The sequence below is a fragment of the Hyperoodon ampullatus genome, assembly GCF_949752795.1.
Source record: "Hyperoodon ampullatus genome assembly, chromosome: 6".
NCBI lineage: Eukaryota > Metazoa > Chordata > Mammalia > Artiodactyla > Ziphiidae > Hyperoodon > Hyperoodon ampullatus.
In genome coordinates this window covers 9,397,478-9,423,793 of record NC_136919.1, presented here as the reverse complement: position 1 = coordinate 9,423,793, position 26,316 = coordinate 9,397,478, and the positions used below count along the sequence as shown (strand labels likewise).

Sequence of the window (26,316 nt, the reverse complement as noted above, 5' to 3'; positions counted from 1 at the left end):
ATGACTTGTAGCCACGCTGCCGGGAGTGCTGGCCGTAAAAGGTGGAATTCCGTCTCTGCCTTGGCCAGCAACTCTCTCAACTCCAGGAGGGTTGGTAAGTAATTTTGTTCATTTCCATATTGTTCCTGTTCCCAAAGAGATACAAACTAAGAGATAGGTACTTTGGGTAGGAGAGAATAGTGAGAAGTTTGTCAGGGGCTGTTTACAAGGAAACTTGAGTGAGCAAACTGGTCTCTGCACCTGATTTCCATTGGAGCAGAGGCAGTAGTGGTCTCAACACCTTCTGTCAGATCAAAAACCTCTGCATCATTAGCAGTAAATTATTTGAGGACAGGGAACAAACAGCAATGACAGACTAAGCTTGAGAAAGGAATTACAAAAGTAAATAAAACCAGTACGAAGTGGTGAGGTGGTGCCACTTGGAGCTGGACGTAACATAGATGAGGACGGATCTCAGAGCTTCCGCGTGGGCAGTTCGAGGTGAGCAAAATCGACCAGGAACAGGACAAAACCACTACTGGGTGCTTCCCCCTCCCCACGCCCCACGGTCCACACCCTGCCCCCGGGAGTCAGGGGGGAGGGTGTTATAGGCGGTCCCTTGCGCCCTGTTCCTCTGTTGGGCTTCCCGCTGCCTCGGACGAACGCACAGTGGTGAGCCGGCAGCTCGGGGCCTGTCCTTCGGGATGTCCTCCAGAAGGCAGTCTGGCCTTTCTCACTCTCGACAGTTTCACAAACCAAGAGGGTACTTAATCGTATCTACCACTGCCATCGCCTGAAACTTGAGGAGTATTGACAGTTTTCAGTTTCACTTTGGTGTGAAGAGATATGACTAGCTGATGAGCTTCTCAGAGTTGCGTGTCTTTGGTTTAGGAGTACGAGGCGCGCACAGCTCAGTTCAGCACTTTGGAGTTCCTTTCTCACTGCCCAGGGCACCGTCGAGGCTGCGGTTCCCGTCACGTGTGCTCAGGGTCAGCTCAGGCCCATCGCCTTGGAGAGGTTCCAGCTGCTTCCTGTTGACATTATATGGTCTAGAAGGGCCTAGAAATAGGCACCACCTCAGGGCAGGTTTTAACTTTCTGTGAAATAAAGGAAGAGCTCTGATTCTCCAGTTAAGGCAGGAGGAGCGATCTCCCCAGAAGCTAGCCGGCCAGCGTGGGCGCACGGGCTCTAGGAACTGAAGCCAGGGGACCCGAGAACACAGGCCACAGAGAGCCACACAGAACTGGAGATAGTGTGTGGGAACAAGCCTTGTGAGGCTTATGTATTTTATAACCTCTTGTTGTACAGTTTATGGTTTACAATGGCTGCAAGGAAATTGGATCAGTTTTGTTTTACTTGCCAAATAAAGCAAATGTCAAAATAGTCAATATAGGGCTTCCCTGATGGCGTAGTGGTTGAGAGTCTGCCTGCCGATGCAGGGAACGCGGGTTCGTGCCCCGGTCCAGGGAGATCCCACATGCCGCGGAGCGGCTGGGCCTGCGCGTCCGGAGCCTGTGCTCTGCAGTGGGAGAGGCCACAGCAGTGCGAGGCCCACATACCGCAAAAAAAAAAAAAAAAAAGTCAATATAAAATGTATTCTAATTTGACTGAGTTAAGTCAGGCAGTATGCAGTAGGATAATTGAATGTTAAATTAATGCTTCTCAGGTGTACAGTGGCCTGTACACCTACATGAGCCCCCTAAATCATCAGGGTTTTTCCTATGTTCTTCAGTTTTCATATTGTTCTCCTATTGTGCATCTTTGACAAGAAATGAAATGCTGATTTTTCAATTTTTCCACTGAAGATTTATGAAATGATGAGTATGTTATTCCGTGTGGCTTCAGATCCCTGTAATCTGTCCAGCAGAGGAACCTAACAGCTTTCTCTCTGGTGGTGAGCTGTGGATGAGGCTTTTGTTTCTGCCGGGGGTCTGCAGTGGGCCTGTAGGATGGAGGCCTCCAGGTCTGTTCCCAGGACTAGTCTTCTCTCTCTTGTCCCCACGCCTCAAACTTTGAACCAATAGCCTCTTTTCCCCTTCCTGTTTTGTGCTTCTGTGCCTTTGCTCATGTGGACACCTGTGCATCAGGTGTGTCTCCCATCCCCTACCTCAGATGTCAGCGCAAATGCCGCCTCTCCCAGTAGGCCTTCCCTGAGTGTCCTGTGCCTGTGCCAGGCTCTCCCCTCAGAGCGCTTCTCAGCCATTATACCTTCACTCATGTTGTAAACTCCTTAAAGGCAGGGACTGTGTCTAGTGCCTTTTATTTCCCAGAGCTCAGCCCAGGTGCAGGCATATATTCAGTTTTGCAACAAATGCTTCTCCAACAGCCTCAGACCCTGGGCTGCAGCCTCTCCACTCCCACCCGCAGACAGCTCCTGAGTCCCTGAAGACTCCTCAGGTTTTTCTGATTATGAGAGGACTACAAGCTTGTAGAAAACTGACAGAGTATAGAAAATAATGAAAAAAACGAATTCCATCTCCAGTAAGCAAAGGCTCATAACCTTTGGCTATATTTCCTTCAAGTCATTTTTCTGTGTACTTTTTACATAGGTGATATCATATCATAAAATAGCAAGTTTGTTTTTGCTGCTTCTTTCTCCTGTACTATTAAACCACAAGCATGTAAGAAATACCTCAGCTGTGGCCTTTGTGTGGACACAGGGATCAAGTTGCAAAGCCCAGGCTGGAGAGAGAGAGTGCGTTGATGCAGCGCCCTCTACTGACCAGATTTGGAGGAGCCTGGAGGATAGGCAGGCTGGTTCCCCCGGGGGCAGCGGGCCGTTTTCCCAGCCATTCCCCGGGGGAAGGAAGGGAGTCAGGGAGGGCCAGTAGCCGAACTTGTTGCCTTCTTGAGCCGGAGCTTCTGTTTGAAAAGCTAAAAACGTGTTCGCTGCCTACATTTCTTTCGTTGTCACTCGTATATCAAAGAATTTCCTGTCATTTTTTTGGAGGGCTGTCATCCCCAGCTTATGTCAGACAAAAGGGGCAGCTGGTGGAGTTTCTGTTGATGGGTCATCACCTGAGGCCCTCGTGGTCCTGGCAGAGCCGCCTTCCCTTTCCAGAGGCCAGTACTGCCCCTCAGAACGAGCACCTCCTGCCTGTTTCCTCCCTGTTACTGCAGAGAATGCTAGTCGAGGGGCCAGATGTGGCATTGTCCTTTCAGGATGGGCAGTCCCCTTGGCTGTATCCGGTGAATGGGACACAGTGGTCGAAGTCCACAGCCAAAGGCAGGATGAGATGTGTTGGCAGAGCTTCTCTTCCTCACCCAGCGAGTCTTCATCACACACACACACGTCTCTGCACTCATTTCTTGACAGTTTTTCCCACGTGAGGAAGGGCATGACACTTCTTCCGGGGGCCTGGAGCCTCCGTTTTCTCCCTGGGCCCCAGCGCTGCCCCATCCTCTGCCATCTGCTTCACACACATTGATCAGCAGGGTGGGCCTGGCCTTGGACATCGGGCGTGATCCCACGTCCCCACCTCTCTCCCGGGCTGGCCTCAGCTTTGCAAGTCTGCCTGGTGTGTGTGAGCAAACGTCGGGGTCCCTGGATTTGGGCTTTTCCGATTGCTTCTTTGCTGCTGCTGTGGGGCACGTGCAGACAGAGGAAGCACCTTCCCCCTTCAGCCAGAGCAGCCCCGCTCCTCTCCCACACACCAGCTCTCACATATGATTCTGCAGAGAAAAGAAGGTTCAGCTTCTGCTGGAACCGAGGTCCGGAAAAGCTCGGGGAGGCAGGCAGACTCGCAGTTGATGGAGTACCAGTAGCCCCAGAGTGTGGCTGAGTGAACAGTTCCGTGCCTTCCCACGAGGGGCCCTGGTGAGCTGCTGCACCCCGGCTTGCTGAACAGCAGAACCCGTGACTTGATAAAGACATCAGAGGCACGCATATCAAATGTGAAGATGACACAGAGTCATTAGGGAGAGCTGATGTGCTGAGTGACAGAATCAATACTCCGCATCTCCCCTACAGCCAGAACACCCTGCCGCTACCGGGGGATGAAAGGTGATGGGCGAAAATGGACAGGGCCCCCCAAGGTTCAAAAAGTCAGCTGCTCGGGCACCAAATTGAGGAGATGTGGCCTAGCAGCGGTCCATGTGAAGTAGCCAGACTGGGCACGAGCTTGGGTACCTCGAGGGCAGCCTGGCGTGCACAGTGGGGCACGCCCCCTGACCCGGTGTCCTGCGCCCTGTCAGGACATCAGGAGTGTCGCGTCCACTGCCATGCACCACCTTGTCAGAGTTACCCAACTTGAGCATTAAGCTTGAGTGTGAGGAATCGCTGAGTTTTGATCTGAGTCAAGGCAAGGCAGCTGGCTTCAAATTTCTAAATGGTCACCGTGTAGAAGGGAAAGTAGAAGTGCTTCCAGGTGGGGCTGGGGCATTGGGAGCCCCTGAAGGCAAAATTAGATCAGGTGGGATGAAGTTATAAGGAGGTAGGTGTGGGCTTAACATTTTAAAAAATTAATAAAGAGAACTTCCCAAGGGTAAAAAGAACCCCGTGGCATTGAAGAAGCCGGCTTGCGAGGTCATGTGCACCCAATTGCTGACAGTATTCAAATAGCGTTTGGGTTTTCAGACCTTCAGTGGTTCTTGAAATGCATCATATTCCCTAGCCCCACCCTCAGAAATGCAGATTCAGCAGACCTGCACGTTAGGGCCGCAGACACCTTGCCCCGGGTGACTCGGGGAGCTCCAGTGGGCACCTGTCACCCAGGTCTGCTCGCGCCGCTGTCAGCGCTTCCTCATCCTCCGACCTGCAGCCGGGCCTCCTCCCGCGCACTGGAGCCGGTGTCAGGACAGAGCTCAGGGCCTGCAGGGTGGCCACTGTGGCGCCCTCCCAAGATGGAGGCACAGGGGCCCATGCGCCGCAGCCCGTGGCTCCGTCCCAGCGTGGGCAGGCAGGAGCTCGCTCTCGGAGTCCAGCTGAAGCCAGTAGTCTGCACGCCGGAGTGCTGGGATGTCCGGGCACTTCACGGCTCTGTGGACAAGGGCTGGGCGGGGCCCCCTGGCTCCAGCAGCGCCACTCTGCCCTTCCTGCTGGCCTGGGGTCCTAAGGGAGAAGCGGGCCCCTGAACTCTGCCCCCCAGACCTCAGGCCATGGGCTCCTGCGGTGACCCTTCACCGACACTGTCCCCCCAGGAGAAAATGTCATCTTCCTTCCCAGAGACACAGGGCGCAGCCTCCCGGGAGCCTCTCCCCGTGTCCGCTGGGGCTGAGCTTCCCTTATAAGGTACGTGGCGCTGCTCTAAGTTGTTCAGGAATCTTCTGGTGATTTGTCAGCTTCCAGCAAGTTGTCAGTCACAGGTTCCAAAGTATGTTTCTTAGTGACAGTCATAATTGTACTTAACTTTTTGCATGGATGTTATCAATCTGTGACAGATACTCTGGGAAATGGGGCATTTTGACGGCAGAAGATCTGTCACATGCATTTAGTCTTCCACTCGGGGACACCAGGATTCAGTCACAACTTTTGCACGTCGATGTCAGGTTTTGAGAACAGAGATCCTTGCTGACCTCAGAAATCGTCTCGTCACTCCCATCCCAGGGCTGTCATCTGAAAGGTTAATAGCTCTTCCTAAAGGAGAGGAAACATCCCTCCGTGGTGATCTAGCATTCAGGCCATGCATGTCCGGGCTCATCCCTGTCATATCCCTTTTCGGGAGCCTGTGGGCTGCCGTGCTCCATCCTGGCCCCCTGACCCCACCTTCCTGCGGGTGTGGGATCCACTGGGCCACTTGATCCACCCACGGAAGAAGCCGGCAGCGGGGACGGAGCCTTTGCTCACCGGCTGCAGTCCTGTCGTCTGAGCTGACGGCCTAAAGTGCTCGGGCTGCCTTCTGTCAGTGTTCAGTCATAAGATGCTCTTTGAACCACAGACGCCATCTGTCACCTGCCCTGTTGTGGCAGGACTTGAACGGGAGGCCTGGAGTTGCACAGATCAGGGAGGCTGTTCTCCCTTTCCTGCCGAGGTGTCTGCCCCTCCCCGAGCGGCGGCTGGCTTGGAGTGGGGGCATTTGCCTATGAGGAGGCCCAGCGGTTTCTCCTCTTTTATAGGTTTTAGTAGGAGAAGGCTCGGCCCAGAGGATTGGAGGGAATTCATTTTAGAGTTGAAAGCTGTTGTTTAATAAGGGTTCATCATTTATGAGAAGGGTTGTATGTGTCCCCCGTCAAGGTAAGAGTAGAAGGCAAGCTCAAGGGCTGATTCCAGTGATTCTTTTTTCCCCCCGTAGCAAACAATTTATGACATGGATTTTGAGCTCCACAGTCGCAAGAGACAGTTTGGGGGTACGTGAGCCCAGGGAGGGCCTGCAGGACCTTGCCCCTCTGCAGGCCGTGGCCAGGCACAACTGCGGGTCTGGCTTTACTTAGGAGAAGTAGACTTACTTTCTGTTCATGTGAACACCACACACATTTTTGTTTAACTCTGAAGGTAGGACACACGTGTTCGTATCCTTCCTGCTATGACCCTCCTCTGAAGATGGACACGGTAAGACAGCTTTGCTGTTCCGGCACAGGGAGCATGGGCACGGGAATCATCCTCACTCTGCTCGTGGTGCCCTCCACCCGCTCCAACTCAAAGCACCAGCCACCAGGGGTGTCCCAGAGAAGAACCTGCTGGAGGGGTGGGACCAGAACACGAAATCAAACTTAGATTGGAGGCTCTTGGGGCTTGGTATTATTTCATTTAAATAGCCCACGCTTACATTCTTTGTCTGGAACTTTAAAGTCCTGGGTTGCCTGCCATCCTGTTGGACTTCTCAAGCGTGCACGTGCCCTTTTACCTGTCCGGACCCTTCTCTGGCTTCCTATTGCCTGACACGCCCCCCACATCATGTCACTCGAATCAGGCCACTCTCCTCTCGGCTCCTGGGCACCTGTCCTCATCCCAGATCCATCTCTGCTCGGGCCATTGCTGTGAGCCCCTGCCCTCCTGAAAGACACAGACGGGGCTCCAGAGTGCAGAGGACGGGTCCCGTCCACCCTCCAGCCCTCGCCTCGCCCTCACCTCTTCTGGAAAGCCTGGCCACATCGTTTTCCGCCTTCCTCTCCTCCAGTTGCCTGCACCGTACAGTCTGGCATTTCACGTTTCCCTGTCATTGCCGAGTTTATTTATGTTTGGTCTTATGAATAGATTTGCTGGCTTACTGATGACAGGGGTTCTCATGTTTCCTTTTTCTCCTTTAAAGCCTCAGAAAAGGCCAGTCACAAAAATAGTGATGATAACGTTGCATCACTGTGTATCAAAATTTACCCAGTACTTTGAGCTGCATCATCTCATTTGATACAGTAAGTATTCAGTGAAAAATATGTGGCTCCAAAATGGTAGGGACCTTTGAACTCCAGGTGCCTGGCACGTGGCGGCACTCAGAAAATATGAATTGAATGTATAAAGTGAGATGATTTAGACACATAGGACCAGGTATCGCATATTGATACATCTCTTCTTCCATCTATCCATCCATGCAACCAACCAACCAACCGAGACTTATTTACTGGGTGTCAGGCACGATTCAAGTACTTTACAAAGAAAAGCTCACTTCATCCTCATAACAGATCTGTGAGTCGGGTACTATTTTTTCCTCCTTTTCAAGGTGAGGAAACTGAAATCAGGGCGGTTAAATTCCTTTCCCAAGGTCACACAGCTACTAAGTGTCAGAGCTGGGATTTGAACCCAAGCGGATGAGCTGCCCCTGGCTTGCAGACTGTCCCTGTGCCCTAATGCTCGTGGTCACAGGCTCACTGGTGTGAAGCATTTCGCTGGGGAGCGGAGCGGTGGTTGGGTGCAGCCCCAGGTGTCCCATCCGTCTTCACGTGCAGCTTCTCCAGGCTCCTGACCGGCGCTGGAGAGAAGGACTTCCCAGAGCCTGCCATGTGGGCGGGAACTGGGGGGCCCGTCCACCTGAGTTGTGGTTGCTGCCAGAGGAGACCCTGTGAGGGCCATACGCCAGAGGGTCCCCTCGCCTGGCTTCCAAGCCCGTGATTACGCAGGGCTGCGAGCAGTTTGATTTATTCTGGGGATCATGAGAGTGGTGTGAGAGAGACCTACAGAGCAAGGTTATTTGAATATCTTTAAAATGCGTGGGCCACGAAGCCCGCACTGCTTTTGTAACAGTATCAAACTTAGTTTTGGTGTCAGAGTAATATTGAAGGTGAAATTTCATTAGAATGCGGCTTGGTATTGTTACATATGAATGATGAGTTTAGGCTGAATGGTATTATTATTATTTTTTTTTATTAGTTTCTGCTTTATAACAAAGTGAATCAGTCATACATATACATCTGTTCCCACATCCCTTCCCTCATGCATCTCCCTCCCTCCCACCCTCCCCATCCCACCCCTCCAGGCGGTCACAAAGCACCGAGCTGATCTCCCTGTGCTCTGCGGCTGCTTCCCACTATCTATCTACCTTACGTTTGGTAGTGTATATATGTCCATGCCTCTCTTTCCCTTTGTCTCAGCTTACCCTTCCCCTTCCCCATATCCTCAAGTCCATTCTCAAGTAGGTCTGTGTCTTTATTCCCGTTTTACCCCTAGGTTCTTCATGACATTTTTTTTTTTTTAATTCCATATATATGTGTTAGCATACGGTATTTGTCTTTCTCTTTCTGACTTACTTCACTCTGTATGACAGACTCTAGGTCTATCCACCTCATTACAAACAGCTCAGTTTCGTTTCTTTTTATGGCTGAGTAATATTCCATTGTATATATGTGCCACATCTTCTTTATCCATTCATCCGATGATGGACACTTAGGTTGTTTCCAGCTCCGGGCTATTGTGAATAGAGCTGCAATGAACATTTTGGTACATGTCTCTTTTTGAATTATGGTTTTCTCAGGGTATATGCCTAGTAGTGGGATTGCTGGGTCATATGGTAGTTCTATTTTTAGTTTTTTAAGGAACCTCCATACTGTTCTCCATAGTGGCTGTACCAATTCACATTCCCACCAGCAGTGCAAGAGTGTTCCCTTTTCTCCACACCCTCTCCAGCATTTATTGTTTCTAGATTCCTTGATGATGGCCATTCTGACTGGTGTGAGATGATATCTCATTGTAGTTTTGATTTGCATTTCTCTAATGATTAATGATGTTGAGCATTCTTTCATGTGTTTGTTGGCAGTCTGTATATCTTCTTTGGAGAAATGCCTATTTAAGTCTTCTGCCCATTTTTGGATTGGGTTGTTTGTTTTTTTGCTATTGAGCTGCATGAGCTGCTTATAAATTTTGGAGATTAATCCTTTGTCAGTTGCTTCATTTGCAAATATTTTCTCCCATTCTGAGGGTTGTCTTTTGGTCTTGTTTATGGTTTCCTTTGCTGTGCAAAAGCTTTGAAGTTTCATTAGGTCCCATTTGTTTATCTTTGTTTTTATTTCCATTTCTCTAGGAGGTGGGTCCAAAAGGATCTTGCTGTGATTTATGTCATAGAGTGTTCTACCTATGTTTTCCTCTAGGAGTTTGATAGTTTCTGGCCTTACATTTAGGTCTTTAATCCATTTTGAGCTTATTTTTGTGTATGGTGTTAGGGAATGATCTAATCTCATACTTTTACATGTCCCTGTCCAGTTTTCCCAGCACCACTTATTGAAGAGGCTGTCCTTTCTCCACTGTACATTCCTGCCTCCTTTATCAAAGATAAGTTGGCCATATGTGCGTGGGTTTATCTCTGGGCTTTCTATCCTGATCCACTGATCTATCTTTCTGTTTTTATGCCAGTACCACACTGTCTTAATTACTGTAGCTTTGTAGTATAGTCTGAAGTCAGGCAGCCTGATTCCTCCAGCTCCGTTTTTCGTTCTCAAGATTGCTTTGGCTATTCGGGGTCTTTTGTTTTTCCAAACAAATTTTGAAATTTTTTGTTCTACTTCTGTGAAAAATGCCAGTGGTAGTTTGATAGGGATTGCATTGAATCTGTAGATTGCTTTGGGTAGTAGAGTCATTTTCACAATATTGATTCTTCCAATCCAGGAGCATGGTATATCTCTCCATCTATTTAAATCATCTTTAATTTCTTTCATCAGTGTCTTATAATTTTCTGCATACAGGTCTTTTGTCTCCTTAGGTAGGTTTATTCCTAGATATTTTATTCTTTTTGTTGCAATGGTAAATGGGAGTGTTTTCTTGATTTCATTTTCAGATTTTTCATCATTAGTGTACAGGAATGCCAGAGATTTCTGTGCATTAATTTTGTATCCTGCTACTTTACCAAATTCATTGATTAGCTCTAGTAGTTTTTCGGTAGCATCTTTAGGATTCTCTATGTATAGTATCATGTCATCTGCAAACAGTGACAGCTTTACTTCTTCTTTTCCAATTTGGATTCCTTTTATTTCCTTTTCTTCTCTGATTGCTGTGGCTAAAACTTCCAAAACTATGTTGAATAAGAGTGGTGAGAGTGGGCAGCCTTGTCTTGTTCCTGATCTTAGTGGAAATGGTTTCAGTTTTTCACCATTGAGGACAATGTTGGCTGTGGGTTTGTCATATATGGCCTTTATTATGTTGAGGAAAGTTCCCTCTATGCCTACTTTCTGCAGGGTTTTTATCATAAATGGGTGTTGAATTTTGTCGAAAGCTTTCTCTGCATCTATTGAGATGATCATATGGTTTTTCTCCTTCAACTTGTTAATATGGTGTATCACATTGATTGATTTGCGTATATTGAAGAATCCTTGCATTCCTGGAATAAACCCCACTTGATCATGGTGTATGATCCTTTTAATGGGCTGTTGGATTCTGTTTGCTAGTATTTTGTTGAGGATTTTTGCATCTATGTTCATCAGTGATATTGGCCTGTAGTTTTCTTTCTTTGTGACATCCTTGCCTGGTTTTGGTATCAAGGTGATGGTGGCCTCGTAGAATGAGTTTGGGAGTGTTCCTTCCTCTGATATTGTTTGGAAGAGTTTGAGAAGGATGGGTGTTAGCTCTTCTCTAAATGTTTGATAGAATTCGCCTGTGAAGCCATCTGGTCCTGGGCTTTTGTTTGATGGAAGATTTTTAATCACAGTCTCAATTTCAGTGCTTGTGATTGGTCTATTCATATTTTCTATTTCTTCCTGAGTCAGTCTTGGTAGGTTGTGCATTTCTAAGAATTTGTCCATTTCTTCCAGGTTGTCCATTTTATTGGCATAGAGTTGCTTATAGTAATCTCTCATGATCTTTTGTATTTCTGCAGTGTCAGTTGTTACTTCTCCTTTTTCATTTCTAATTCTACTGATTTGAGTCTTCTCCCTTCTTTTCTTGATGAGTCTGGCTAATGGTTTGTCAATTTTGTTTATCTTCTCAAAGAACCAGCTTTTAGTTTGGTTGATCTTTGCTATCGTTTCCTTCATTTCTTTTTCATTTATTTCTGATCTGATCTTTATGATTTCTTTCCTTCTGCTAACTTTGGGGTTTTTTTGTTCTTCTTTCTCTAATTGCTTTAGGTGCAGGGTCAGGTTGTTTACTCGAAATGTTTCCTGTTTCTTAAGGTGGGATTGTATTGCTATAAACTTCCCCCTTAGAACTGCTTTTGCTGCGTCCCATAGGTTTTGGGTCGTCGTGTCTCCATTGTCATTTGTTTCTAGGTATTTCTTAATTTCCTCTTTGATTTCTTCAGTGATCACTTCGTTATTGAGTAGTGTATTGTTTAGCCTCCATGTGTTTGTATTTTTTACAGATCTTTTCCTGTAGTTGATGTCTAGTCTCATAGCATTGTGGTCGGAAAAGATACTTGATACAATTTCAATTTTCTTAAATTTACCAAGGCTTGATTTGTGACCCAAGATATGATCTATCCTGGAGAATGTTCCATGAGCACTTGAGAAAAATGTGTATTCTGTTGTTTTTGGGTGGAATGTCCTATAAATATCAATTAAGTCCATCTTGTTTAATGTATCATTTAAAGCTTGTGTTTCCTTATTTATTTTCATTTTGGATGATCTGTCCATTGGTGAAAGTGGGGTGTTAAAGTCCCCTACTATGATTGTGTTACTGTCGATTTCCCCTTTTATGGCTGTTAGTATATGCCTTATGTATTGAGGTGCTCCTATGTTGGGTGCATAAATATTTACAATTGTTATATCTTCTTCTTGGATCGATCCCTTTATCGTTATGTAGTGTCCTTCTTTGTCTCTTCTAATAGTCTTTATTTTAAAGTCTATTTTGTCTGATATAAGAATTGCTACTCCAGCTTTCTTTTGATTTCCATTTGCATGGAATATCTTTTTCCATCCCCTTACTTTCAATCTGTATGTGTCTCTAGGTCTGAAGTGGGTCTCTTGTAGACAGCATATATATGGGTCTTGTTTTTGTATCCATTCAGCCACTCTGTGTCTTTTGGTGGGAGCATTTAGTCCATTTACATTTAAGGTAATTATTGATATGTATGTTCCTATTCCCATTTCCTTAATGGCTTTGGGTTCGTTATTGTAGGTATAGTCCTTCTGTTGTGTTTCTTGCCTAGAGAAGTTCCTTTAGCATTTGTTGTAAAGCTGGTTTGGTGGTGCTGAACTCTCTCAACTTTTGCTTGTCTGTAAAGGTTTTAATTTCTCCATCAAATCTGAATGAGATCCTTGCTGGGTAGAGTAATCTTGGTTGCAGGTTTCTCTCCTTCATCACTTTAATTATGTCCTGCCACTCCCTTCTGGCTTGTAGAGTTTCTGCTGAGAGATCAGCTGTTAACCTGATGGGGATTCCCTTGTGTGTTATTTGTTGTTTTTCCCTTGCTGCTTTTAATATGATTTCTTTGTGTTTAATTTTTGACAGTTTGATTAATATGTGTCTTGGCGTATTTCTTCTTGGATTTATTCTGTATGGGACTCTCTGTGCCTCCTGAACTTGATTAACTATTTCCTTTCCCATATTAGGGAAGTTTTCAACTATAATCTCTTCAAATATTTTCTCAGTCCCTTTCTTTTTCTCTTCTTCTTCTGGAACCCCTATAATTCGAATGTTGGTGCGTTTAATGTTGTCCCAGAGGTCTCTGAGACTGTCCTCTGTTCTTTTCATTCTTTTTTCTTTATTTTTCTCTGCATCAGTTATTTCCACTATTTTATCTTCCACCTCACTTATCCGTTCTTCTGCCTCAGTTATTCTGCTATTGATCCCATCTAGAGTATTTTTCATTTCATTTATTGTGTTTTTAATCGATGCTTGATTCATCTTTAGTTCTTCTAGGTCCTTGTTAACTGTTTCTTGCATATTGTCTATTCTATTTCCAAGATTTTGGATCTGGGAAATAGAATCTTGGATCAGCTTTACTATCATTATTCTGAATTCTTTTTCAGGTAGACTGCCTATTACCTCTTCATTTGTTAGGTCTGGTAGGTTTTTATCTTGCTCCTTCACCTGCTGTGTGTTTTTCTGCTTTCTCATTTTGCTTATGTTACTGTGTTTGGGGTCTCCTTTTTGCAGGCTGCAGATTCGTAGTTCCCGTTGTTTTTGGTGTCTGTCCCCCGTGGCTAAGGTTGTTTCAGTAGGTTGTGTAGGCTTCCTGGTGGGGGGGACTAATGCCTGTGTTCTGGTGGTTGAAGCTCGATCTTGTCTTTCTGGTGGACAGGTCCACGTCTGGTGGTGTGTTTTGGGGTGCCTGTGGCCTTATTATGTTTTTAGGTATCCTCTCTGCTAATGGGTGGGGTTGTGTTCCTGCCTTGCTAGTTGCTTGGCATAGGGTGACCAGCACTGTAGCTTGCTGGTCGTTGACTGAAGCTGGGTGCTGGTGTTGAGATGGAGATCCCTGGGAGATTTTCGCTGCTTGATATTATGTGGAGCTGGGAGGTCTCTTGTGGACCCGTTTCCTGAAGTTGGCTCTCCCACTTCAGAGGCACAGCACTAACTCCTGGCTGCAGCACCAAGAGCCTTTCATCCACCCGGCTCAGAATAACAGTGAGAAAAAGTAGAGAGAAATAATTAGTAGAAGAAAGAAAGAGAGATGGAAAGAAAGGAAGAAGGGAAGAAAGGAAGGAAGGAAGGAAGAAAGAAAGGAGGGAGGGAGGAAGGATGGAAAGAAAGAAGGAAAGAAAGGAGAGAGGGTGGGAGGAATGAAAGCAAAAGGAAGAGTGAATGGAAGAAGAGAGGGAGGGAGGGAGGAAGGAAAGAAAGAAAGAAAGACAGGAGGGAGGGAGGGAGGGAGGAAGGAAAGAAAAAGAAAGTGGAAAGAAGAAGGGTGGGAGGGAGGGAGGGATGGAGGAAAGAAAAAGAAAGAAGGAAAGGAGGAGCGGAGGGAGGGAGGGAGGAAGGGAAGGGAGGAAAAAAAGAAAGAGCAGGTAAAGTAAAATAGAATAAAGTATGAAATATAGTAGCGTTATTAAAATTAAAAAGTAATTATTGAAAAAAAAACATGGACCGATAGCACCCTGGGACATATGGTGGAAGCAAAGCTATACAGAGAGAATCTTACACAGAAGATTACACATACACATTCACAAAAAGAGAGCAGGGGGAAAAATCAAAAATCTTGCTCTCCAAGTCCACCTCCTCGATTTGGGATAATTCGTTGTAAAGAGAGGAAAAGGGCGAAAAGTCTGAAATCTTGCTAAGTCCACCTCCTTAATTTGAGATAATTCGTTGTAAAAAGAGGAAAAAAAAAAGGGGGGGGAAGTCTTAAATCTTGTCCTCAAGGTCCACTTCCTCAATTTGGGATGATTCGCTGTCCATTCATGCACTCCACAGACGCAGGGCACATCAAATGGACCGTGGAGCTTTAATCCGCTGCCTCGGAGGCTGCACAGAGAGATTTCCCTGTCTCTGCTCTCACAGCTCCCGGGTCTCAGCCTTGGACCTGGCCCCGCCTCTGCGCGTAGGTCGCCGGAGGGCGTCCGTTCTTCGCTCAGACAGGACCGGTTTAAAGGAGCCGCTGATTCGGGGGCTCTGGCTCACTCAGGCAGAGGGGAGGGAGGGGAATGCCCTCTCCTCGCGCAGCAGGCAACAAAAGGGAAAAAAGTCTCTTGCCTCTCCGGTAGCTCCAGACCCTTTCCCCGGACTCCCTCCGGGCTAGCACTAACCCCTTCAGGGTCTCTTCCTGCGGCCAGCCCCAGACCTCTCCCTGCGCTCCGACTGAAAGCCGATACCCGAGCCTCAGCTCCCAGCCCCGCCCGCCCTGGCGGCCGAGCAGACAAGTCTCTCGGGCTGGTGTGTGCCTGAGGGCACCGATCCTCTGTGCCAAAATCTCTCTGCTTTGCCCTCCACACCCCTGTTGCTGTGCTCTCCTCCGCTACTCCGAAGCTTTCCCCCTCCGCCACCTGCAGTCTCCGCCCTCGAAGGGGCTTGTAGTGTGTAGAAACCTTCCCTCCTTCACGGCTCCCTCCCACTGGTGCAGGTCCCGTCCATATCCTATTGTCTCTGTTTATTCTTTTTTTCTTTTGACCTACCCAGGTATGTGGGGAGTTTCTTGCCTTTTGGGGGGTCTGAGGTCTTCTGTCAGCGTTCAGTAGGTGTTCTGTTGGAGTTGTTCCACGTGTAGATGAATTTCTGATGTATCTGTGGGGAGGAAGGTGATCTCCGCGTCTTACTCTTCCGCCATCTTCCTCCGGCCCCCTGAATGGTATTATTTTTGATATTAATTTTTAATATGGCTTATTGGGAAGTCAGAGCTTCTATTTAATGAACAATTAGGTAGTAGTCAGTACGGCTCCCACCTCTGAGCTGGCCTTCCCTGCTTTCAGTCTCGTGCATCAGATTTTGGACAAGGTATTTGCTGCTTATAAATGTGTTATCTTTGTAATTTTTGTGACTTTGTGAGTGTCTTATTTTTCTTGGTGGTTATGATGGTTATGTGGGCTTGTTGTTGTCCCAGAGAGCGGGTTTATAAATGTGAAATGATTCCCTCCTATGCCTGGTTCTCAAATGTGCTAGGGCTCTTTGCACAGTGGGTTTGAGCTCGGGGGGTTGGAGAAAGGCCTTTTTCAGGATTATGAAAATAGTTTTCCAAGTGTCAGAACAGATTTATCAGTTCACTTCAGGGTCGGTTTTGTGAAGCAGACCATTTAGAGGAGGATATTTTACCTTTTATCAGAGTGGAAGCTGATAGTCTGTTTGCAGGTGGCTCTATGGAATATTTCACCTGGGTCTCGCAGTGTAAATCTAGCCTCCAAACAAAGTAAAAATGAGTGTTAAGTGAAATTTCCTGGTATTTTACCACCTCTGAGTGCACACCGCTCCCCCTGCCCCCCGCCCATGCTGTTCTATTTCAAGGCAGGATTTCCGTTATTAATTTGGATGTTTAGTAGAATCCTTTGCTTGCAGTAACTTTTCAAAGGCCTTTTGGATTTATTTAGGTGGGACTTTTGCCTGTGGGTAGGGTAGCATTCAACTTGAACTTCCTTCTTGAGCAGCAGATGTTTTGTTTCCAGTTGAATAATAGTATTAATAATTATCAGAATAAATACAATTATCACCATCATCATTATTATTTCAGCTACAATTTTTTGAGCGTCTTGTGCCAGGCATTGTGTAAACACTTCATGTATATCGTTTTAATCTTTACAACCATGCAGTGAGGTGAATAATCGTGTCCTCATTTTAAGAAATGAGAAACCCGAAGCTTGGAGAGACGGTGACTTACCCAAGGGCCAGGATTGGAACCCAGGCCCCACCATCCTGTCCTCCCTGCCTTCAGGGAGCCTCAGGGCTTCCTGAGTTTAGGACCCTCCACCTCAGTGTCCCCTGCAGCCAGTGGCACGGCCTTCCCCCGGGGACCAAACCCAGCCGTAAATGCTTCTAGACCAGGACCCACATTCCACCTCCTAATTAGTCATTGCTTCATTTTGCTAAACAAATTATTTTCCACAGCTTTGGAGATTGATTGGGCAAGAAGAGGAAGACGCACGGGGCCTTTCATGAATCTGAGTTTGGCAGCCTCGCTACTCTTGAATTTTGGAGAAGCGGGTATTTTAGTAGGCTGGAAGAAGATGAAAAGCTAGCCGTGCTCATATGTTCCTTGTTTTTAAAAGCAGGGTCATTGAGGTTTAGAGACTCTTTAAATATTTCAGTTTATAAGATGAGACTAGCTCATCTGCAATGGAAGTGCGGTGCCCTCAGCCAGGCTTGGCTTTTTTCTTCATTTCTTTTATAATGGAAGTAGGTGTTTTGGCATTTCAGGGTTCAAGTGTAATAAAACTTACATGTAGTGAATAAATACCATGATTTGGAATGTTGCTGCAGCTATGAAAATTAGTTTCCCTTTTTCTTTTCCTTTTTTGTTTTATGAGTAATCAACGACTTGAAAAATAGCAGAGTGGTCCAAGAATGGTAGTTCAAGAAACTGAAAACTCCCAAGCGTTAAAGGAGTATAGCCTTTGACATTTTTCTAAGAAAGCATTTTCTTCACTCAATTAAATCTTCCCTGGTTGAGATTAGACATCTATCCTGAAATACATATTTGAATACTGTAGTTTGAAATTCTACACAAGTGCCCATTTTTAGTTAAGACAGTATCATCCTATGCCCCCATTTTCTCTTGAATTTTGAAAGGTAAATGACATGGTGGTGGTTTTTCTTGATCCCAAGTTATTTACGGAAGCCCAGAATCTGAGTGACTGTCTAGCCCAACCCTAAGTATCCAGTGAGGGACTGTTGGCAGTGACTTGTTGATGCTGGCACATGGGGAGAGCAGGGCTGGAACCAGGTCTCACCTCCCCGTTACGGTGCACCTGGGAGGTGAGACATTGGTCACTGACACGAGGTGCAGGCGGGGATGGCTGTGCTCACGGCCCTGGCAGAGCCACCAGATGCCCAGAGAGGTGGGCCCTTGATCTGAGTTGTCTTCCAGGGCTCAGCCCTTCCCCGCCATGGAGTAAGCAGGAACTCCATTCTGCTGGCATTTCCTGTCACGTTCCCTTCACTCTTCATACCTCTCCGGTTCTAAATTTCAGAAGTAATTTGTCACTTTAGAGGAGGGAGTCATTAATAACCATTATTCAGAACTGTCGAGTCTTCCTCTCTGTGTGTGAGTTAAGCATCCAAAAAATTGGCCTTGTTGGTGGCAAACAGGGCCTCCCTATTGACAGATCAGACCTGCCCCGCCCGTGCTGGCCTTTCGCATGTTCTGGTTATTCCAAGTCTGTCTTTCATCACTGAAAGGGTGGTGACAGAGTGGTTAAAGCACGTCCTCCTGGAATTCATTAGTATTATTACCAAAGACCGTGTTGTAAATTGTTAATTTTTTTTAACTGCTCAGAAAAAATTTCTCCTTAACTATTTCATTTTAACGTACTTTAAAAAAAAAAAAAAAAAAAGATTTTCCTCGTCAAACATTTGAAACAGAATAGTTCAGGAGCCCGGACTTCAGATCCCAGCGGGGGTGGGCTAGGAGTGGTTGTCCCCAGTGAAGCTGTGAAACTGTGTCGCCATCAGGTTGTGGGGTGAGGGGTGGAGGAAGATAACCCCCAACCTTCCAACGGTGGTTACGGAAAAGAATTGGCATTCGATGTATGTTAATGCAGGTTGCGATTCTTTAACGTTAAAATTCCACTAAAGTACTAATAATTACTGTTAATATCTTCCAGTGGAAACTTACAGTAAAGGAGCAGTAGTAGAAACAGTATTTAAGGGAGAGCTGCCGGCGTGAGAAGAATGCAAATAAGTGTTATTAGCCTAATGATTTTGCCGTCGCCATGGTTGTGCGGCAGCAGTGTTGTGAATATGTCATCCGGCACCCGTGAATTTGGAAAGTGTGTCAAAACACAACTTCAATTAGTTTGCTCTAATTATGGCTCTGGAGAGTTTGTAACTACATCACTCCTCATTAAAAGAGATTTTCTTGTATGGATTAATGTAATATACAAAGGAAAGTTTCAAAGTTCCCGACGCCACTTGCTCCCGCAAGGAGCGGGCTCGGAGCAGGGCTGCTGGATCCTGGGTCTCCTGCAGCCCGCCCGCCGGGAAGGGGGCCGAGCACGGGGCTGCGCGGCCGGCTCTTCCCTTCCGTCCCGTAATCCGCTTCCTGCTGAAAGTGGCTGCTGCATATGGAGCTCTGGCCACGTCCACAGGAGGGTAATTGAACCCATCGTGAGCTTCTAAAAGAAAATTGCTTGTCGGAAACCATCAGGACGCCCCTCATTCTCAGCACCTCGGTGGAATCTGGAAGCAGAAAGATCTCTGAACCCACCATGGCCAAGCGCAGTGTGCACAGTCAGCCTTTGGCTCCATCCTGGGGGTCTTGGGGGAGATTGCATGGGAAAAATGTGTTACTTCTGGTCACTCAAAATCCTGTGGCACCCGTGAAATGTCAATAAAAGTCTTTTCATACAGTGAGAAAGAGGACCTTAAGGAAATGTAATCTCTTGTCCACACTGATAGGTAGTTATAAATGCTACTGTTGAGCCATTGCCATTTTGAAAGAAAAAAAAAACCAAATTCACATTTTCTTGTCCTGTTACTGACCACGGCCACCCTGCCACCCTGTCCTGGCCACCAGTGGTGTTGTGCAGTGACTGCCTCAGCAAGGCTCCCTTGTGCAGGGTCGGGGCGGCAGTGCCAGGTGTCAGGTTTGCAGTCCAAGGCTGTTTCCTTGAGCTTTGCTGCCCATGCCCTCACCCGTCTCCGGAGCAGCTAGACACAGCATCACTGTGATGTCCCAGCTTGGGGAGCTCAGTGGTGCATTTTGAATCTAAGAGATGAATTTTAGAATGCTGCTTGAGGAGGCCTGGGTTTGGTTACCCTCCCCCTCCAATTTATTTGCACGATGCAGAATATCCAAAATACAGCTTTAAATACATTTTTATTGACTGTTAAGTGTTCTCCTTGTCCCTTTTGGGGGGAGTACAAGGTAGGGGTGTGTGTGTGTGTGTGCATGTGATGAATAACTTGGCCTTCTTGATACCACTCACAAGCAGTGATACCTTGAGTAAGTTATATCAGTCCTCTGAGCCTCAATTTCCTTGTCTGTAAAATGGAGATAAGAATACCTTCTTTGCAGGGTTGCTGTGAGAACCAAATGGGGAAACACATGGAAGTGCCACGCCGGGCACACAGCGGGCACTCACACATGTGACTTTCTGTCTTGGTCCAGGGTTCATTTCAGAGTTCACTCTGGGCACAAGCAGTTTGTTCCCTTGGACCTTTCTGTTGTCACCATCTGGCCCCTCTCAGCCTCGATCGCCAGCATCCCCCCTGAGTTCCCACGGCGTCAGGCTGGGCACAGGCCTTCTCCCCCCCAGAGCTGCGCTCACAGGTGAGCAGCTGGGAAGGGGTTAAGATAGCAATTTTGTAAGTCTTCCAGGCTTTCTCCCAGTTCTGCGGTAATTTGATGAAGAACTTCACCCTAATTAAATATTCAAATTAGGAATAAGTGTCAATATGGCTTCCCATTGCCTGGAATGATGATTAATTGTATTCAAAACTCTAGTGGCCCACTGTAATCTAAACTGAACCGTGTTCTTGATTATTTCTGCACCACACTTGCCATGTTTTTGTTTTAAGATTTAAACTAGTAATTGATTTGCCATATGCTGTCGAGTATGTTGTCGTAACATACTTTAAAGTTAAGCGTTTAGGAACTTGGGGAGTTTGGAATTGTGATTTCCTTAGTCTTCTGGTGGCAGCTTTTTTTCCCTTGTCCAGTGCAGAGTGATTTGGTTGGAGTGTGCTTGTGTCTGTGTGTGTGTCTGTGTTGCCCATGAGGAAGACTCATTATATAGTCAAGTTGGTAGGTTGAAGTTATATTGATCATGGCAAATGGGTTGCCTGAATGGAAAATGAGCAAGTCTGCATTTATACTTTTGTGCTTGTGTTGTCTTGGTGAAGCAACATGGCTTTGTGGAAAAAGCATAAACTCAAATCCTAGCTCAGCCAGTTCCTTTGGCTGTGTGACCTTGGACAAGTTCCTTAACCTCTCTGAACCTTCGTTCTTCCTACCTGTAGAACCCACTGGGTTGTGAAGATTAGAGATGAGTGAGAAGCATGAAGAATGTGCTCAGTAAGTGGTGACTGTCATAAACACAGGTGATAACAGGAACAAAGCATTCAGTGCCCTCCCCCAACCTCCAGAAAGCCACTCCCAACCGTGAATCGGCAGTGACCTCCCAGGTCTCTGACTGCAGAAGGCTCTGTTGCCCCTCCCTTACTTTGTGACATTTCTTGGGTCCTTGTCTTGACTCTTGAATTGCTGTTTCGTTGCCCCGGCCTTTCCTCCCCCACCACGTTCTTCCCTCTTGGCAGGTGGCACTGCAGCTCCCACGTCCCTGGGTACTTCACAGGCTCTAGTGAGGGCACTGGTGTGTGGTAGGCCCTCAACAGATGTTTGTTTTGTTTTATGCCATTGCTTTAAAATTGAAGCATATAACCTTATAGTCTTCTCTTTGTATAGCTTATGATATTTAGAGCTTTTTACTTTATGATAGAGAGGATTTATGTATGTGTTTCAATTTACTTATAGATACAACTAAAGGGGAAAGATATGAGTCTTATTTGGGTTTGGGGTTTTTTAAAAATTATTTTTAAAAGACTTTATTTTTTTTAAAGAAGTTTTAGGTTTACAACAAAATAGAGAGAAAGGTACAGAGATTTCACATACACCCCCTTCCCTCACCCACGCCTTACTTCCTCCATGATCAATGTCACTCACTCACCAGAATGGTTCGTTCTTTTTTTTTTAAGATGAACCTACATTGACACATTATAATCACTCAAATTCCACAGTTTACCTTAGGGTTCACTCTTGGTGTTGTACATTCTATGGATTTGGACAAACATATAATGACGTATGTTCATCATTATAATATCATGAACAGTATTTTCACTGCCCTAAAAATTCTCTGTGCTCTGCTTGTTCATCTCTCTGAGGCCCCTCTGGCAACTACTGATCTATTTACTGTCTCCATAGTTTTGCCTTTTCCAGAATGTCATAAGAATTGGAATCATACAGTATGTAGTCTTTTCAAATTGGCTTTCATTTAGTAATATGCACTTATCATTTTTAAAAAACTATCCCAGGGCCAAACACAGTGCTTGGCATACAGTAGGAGCTCAATTAAAAACTGGTGGACTGAGTTGCTCACAACGTATTGATTCTAGTACCCTTGTGTGCCTCTGGATCCCACAGTCTGTCTCCCCTTGGATGGCATCAATTTATTGAGTGTATTTGGAATTAAGTTTCAGGTCTGGGCATGGAAGGTTTAAGATAGTGAATTATCATTGCAGAAGAAATAGGTCCATTTTAGGTTTTATAAAACCTCACTTGACTTTGCTGGTGTCATTTACAAAACAGAACAAAGCAAAATGTCTCATCAGATCACGAGAAAGGGTAGCAAACTTTGCACTTTCTGAGGTTTGCTCCAAAATCAGTGAGAAAAAAAATCGCCACACGTAAAAATATTTTAGGGCCCAGGGTCATTACAATAACGGACTCTGTGTTTTAGTAGAACCAGGTTACAAGAAAACACAGTGTTTTCTCACCTCTCCGGGTCTGCACAGATCTGAATGGTAACTCAAAATCTCGGTTTGGAAGCACAGGGGACCCAGCGCAGGAATCCTGGCTGTGAAGTCTTAGAGGAGGATGTGAGTGCTGGTCAGGCCCTTCCAGCTGAAAGTGATCCATTTTAATTACCTTCCAGAGTGCTCCAATACCTGAGCATATGGTCCTTAAGAAATAAGCTTCCCCAAACTGTCAGCGAGTGTGGGCAGTGGTCAGGGACCTGGTTCTGACACCGTTGACCAGCCTTGGAGAGCGGACGCTCTAGAAGGTGCTTATTAAAATGCCAGCAGGTGCGGCGAAGGTCTCCCTTCCTGTGACTCCCTCACCCTGCTTGTGCCAGGTGTTTTATAAGAGCCTTTTTCTTCATTAAATGGCATTCATTAAGCATGTCCTTACACCTGGCACAGAAGCTGTGTGTCACAGATGACTTCTTCCCAATGGTGTTTTGCAGGAATAAAGTAGAATTTCATTTAGCCATTTGCTGTGTTCTTTCTCCCCCTGCCCACCTTCACTCAATTATTGTGGCTTTTGCATATTCCTCCTCCCTCCCTCCCCCCATTCCGTTACTTTCTTTTGCACATTACCTCTGGTCCTTGTCCACCAGCAGCCACATTAGCTGGAAAACAAGATGTTCCTTTAGCATCAAGTGCTGTTCAGGACGTTTTTATATACCCCTGCTCTTCTAGAATTCTTCTCCTAATGTTTGCCATCTTTTTTTTTTTGATAAAAAGAAAAATAATTTCTTGTTGAAAAAATTAACATATAAAAAAATATAAAAAGCAGGGGGAGGGCTTCCCTGGTGGCGCAGTGGTTGAGAGTCCGCCTGCCGATGCAGGGGACGCGGGTTCGTGCCCTGGTCCGGGAGGATCCCACATGCCGCGGAGTGGCTGGGCCCGTGAGCCATGGCCACTGAGCCTGTGCGTCCGGAGCCTGTGCTCCGCAACGGGAGAGGCCACAGCAGTGAAAGGCCTGCGTACCACAAAAAAAAAAAAAAAGCAGGGGGAAAAAAATCCACACCCTGACCTCAGAGACTTGTATTGTCCACACCATGAACACCGTCCTGCATCCCAGTCCTGCCAGTAGCCCAGGGCCATCACTGCTCTAAGCTACCACGTCCTTTTTGTCCTGGGACATATGTGTATGCGTACCCGTAGGGATATATTGTTTGTGTGGTGGCTTACATATATGTCATTCTGCAACTTGTTTTTTGTTTTATTCCCTTTTGTTTTGACCTTACAGCCACGTCTTTGAGATCTGACTATGTTGATATAAAAATGTCTCGCTCGTTCCTTTTCTTCGGTCTGTCCTGCTAGCATTGCCTAAACACTGTCCCAACTCCTTGCTCTTACAAACGCCACCCCAAGGATCTGGTTTCTGCCTCTTCCTGCAGCCGAGATCACTGTCCTCAACACGGTCTGCACCCGAGTTCCTCACTGAGCATCATGTCATAAGCACCCTCCCCCAATTCCACCCAGAAAACCTGTAAACATCATTTTATGTCTGTAAAATATTCTGAATCAGACATCTTATAATGTGATTTCCTGCTTTTGAGGAGAGAGTCATGACTCAGAGCTGAATTTTGTAATTTGCCTCATCAGGGTTCAGATGCAAGCGCTGCCCCTCAGGCAAGCTGCTGAACCTTTCTGAGACCTTCTGTCCAATAGCGATGATCTCAGCGCCTCGTTATAGGATCCGGGTGGGATTACATGATGCATGTGAAGGGTAAGCCCTGCGAAAATGTCAGCGAACATTATTTTACTGTTTTTATCTTAAATAAGTCATTTCTCATGTTTCAGATTGCTTCCTCAGGCTAGGTTTCCAGAGGGAAAGAATAAACGCCAGTCCTTTTGTCTCATTACTTCCCTATTCTTAGGTCTTAATTTTGAATCACCTGGAGCATGTTTTAATGTATTTCTTTCAGGGAAAGGGACGGGATCTTTTTTGTTGTTGTCTTCACATGTGAAAGACAACTAGGGATTCAGAAATTTTTCATCCATTCAACTTTCTTTCCCTTCCTAACTCTGTGGCTCCCTAACCTTCAGCATGTAGTGTGACGGAAGAAAGGTCTGAAGTCACCGGTAGTATTTGCCAGGATTCATCGTGGGTCTCTGTTCATCGCCTTTTCTGGAATACTGTGAACCCCGTTGGCTTCTTTATTAGGTCTTTTTCTTTTTTTTAAGATCAGGAAAGTGTTTTCAGCTTTACCGAAGTCTACTCGATGTGCAATAAATGCACATATTTAAAGTATAATTTGATGAGCTTTGACATACGTAGGTATACACCTGTGACACCATCACCCAAATCCAGATCATGAATATATCCACCACCCTCAAAAGTTTCTCTGTGCTCCTTTGTAATACATCCTCTCTCCTCAGGCAATCACAGATCTGCTTTCTAACCCTATAGGTTAGTTTGCATTTTCTAGAATCTTATACAAATAGAATCATACCGTATGTACTCTTTTTTATCTTTCTTATTTTACTTGGCATCATTATCTTGAGATGATCCATTTTGCATGTATCACTAGTTCCTTTTTGATTGCTGAGTAGTATCCAGTGTATGGCTAGACCACAATATGTTTATCCAGTCACTTGATACTGGACATTTGGCTTGTTTTTAGTTTTTTACTTTTTACATATAAAGCTGCTTGGTACATTTGTATACAAGTTATATGCTTTTGTTTCTCTTGGGTAAAAATCTACAAGTGTAATGGCTGTCTTGTACCGTAGGGTACGTTGAACTTTTTAAGAAACTACAGACTGTTTTCTGAAGTGGTTGTACCATTTTATATTCCTGCCAACAGTGCATAAGAGTTCTAATTGCTCCTCAGTAATGTAGGAGCAATTAGTAATATCTCATTGTGGTTTTAATCTGCATTTCCCTGATGACTAGTGATGTTGAACATTTTTTTCATGTGCTGATTTACCATTTGTATATTTTCTTTAGTGAAGTGTCTGTTCAAATCATATGGTCTTTTTTAAATTGGCTTGTTAGTCTTCTATTAGGTTGTAAGTTCTGGATATATCCTAGTTATAAGTAAGATACGTGTTTGCAGATATTTTCTTCGGGTCTGTGGTTTGCCTTTCCATTTTTGTAACAGCATCTTCTGAATAACAAGAGTTTTAAATGTTGGTGAAGTCCAATATATCGATTTTTTTTTTTTCTGGAAGAGTTTTGGTTTTTTGTGTCTTACTTAAGAAGTCTTTGACAAACCTAAGGTCACAAAGATTTTCTCTTGTCTTTTCTCTGAGAAGAGGCCATGCTATGCCTGGTCAATCAAGATGTGTTTAAATAAAAAGTATCAAACCCCAGGGCCTGGACTTAACAATTTACCCTTTCCTTTTCCTCTTTTCTAGAATAGTTCTGTGAATCTCTTGGGTTATTTTATATATGTATGTGGTGTGAGTTAAGCGTCAAGGTTCTCTTTTTTGTGTGTGGCTATCCAGTTGTTCTAGCACCATTTGTTGAAAGGATTACTGTTTCCCAGTTTAATTGTCTTGGCACCTTTGTTGAAAATCAATTGATCATACATGTGTGAGTCTATTTTTGGACTGTCTGTTCTATTGATCTATATGTCTGTGTTTATGCCAGTACCACACTGTCTTGATTGCTGTAGCTTTACACTAAGTCTTGAAATTAGGTAGTCTTGAAATCAGGATTTATTTGGCTGTGAGTCTCTATTGATTTTGCTTGGAATGTTGGAAGCCCTATTGGCTTCTATATTTTGTTTGTTGTTTAGTTGGTTTCTAATCAGGCAAACTTTAAACTGTTTTTTATTGTTACTTCTCTTTTAATTGTTCTGATTTCTTTCTAACACCTAGAATATTTAGGTTGGTCTTAGTTCTCCTTATTTATCATATTTTTCCTCAATATATTTTTCCTCTGTGTTCTTTCCTTCCCTGCATTCTGGAAAATAGTAGGGGGGGCTTATCCATGATCCTGCTGATTC

At 45.5% G+C, this 26,316-nt stretch overlaps 1 protein-coding gene across 1 annotated transcript in view; it reads left to right on the top strand.

Annotated features, from left to right (window-relative positions):
- Positions 1-26,316, top strand: part of MVB12B (multivesicular body subunit 12B) — a gene marked incomplete at both ends in the record, with an annotated part of 189,834 nt that overhangs the window by 73,548 nt on the left and 89,970 nt on the right. The window lies entirely within an intron of this gene.